We start from the raw sequence: 288 nt of genomic DNA, 5'->3' as shown, positions 1-288 counted from the left end.
AGAATCATGTTTATAACACGCTGATGTTTTCAGTTGTTGCTAAGTAGTGTTAGGTCAAGGATTTTTCAGCTTCTCATGCCCAGCCAGCAAGAAGGCTGGAGGGGCACAGGAAGCTGGGAGGGGACACAGCCAGGGCAGCTGATCAAACCTGGCCAAAGGAATATTCCGTACCGTATGACGTCATGCCCAGTATGACTGCTTTCTAGGCTCCCTTCATGAGTCTGGCCCTGTATTGGATGGGCAGCCCACAGGGAGCGTGGAGAAAAGGTTTGACCTGATCACAAATCA

This window comes from Accipiter gentilis, chromosome 8 (assembly GCF_929443795.1).
Source record: "Accipiter gentilis chromosome 8, bAccGen1.1, whole genome shotgun sequence".
Taxonomy (NCBI): Eukaryota; Metazoa; Chordata; class Aves; order Accipitriformes; family Accipitridae; genus Astur; species Astur gentilis.
This window is presented reverse-complemented; position numbering follows the sequence as displayed.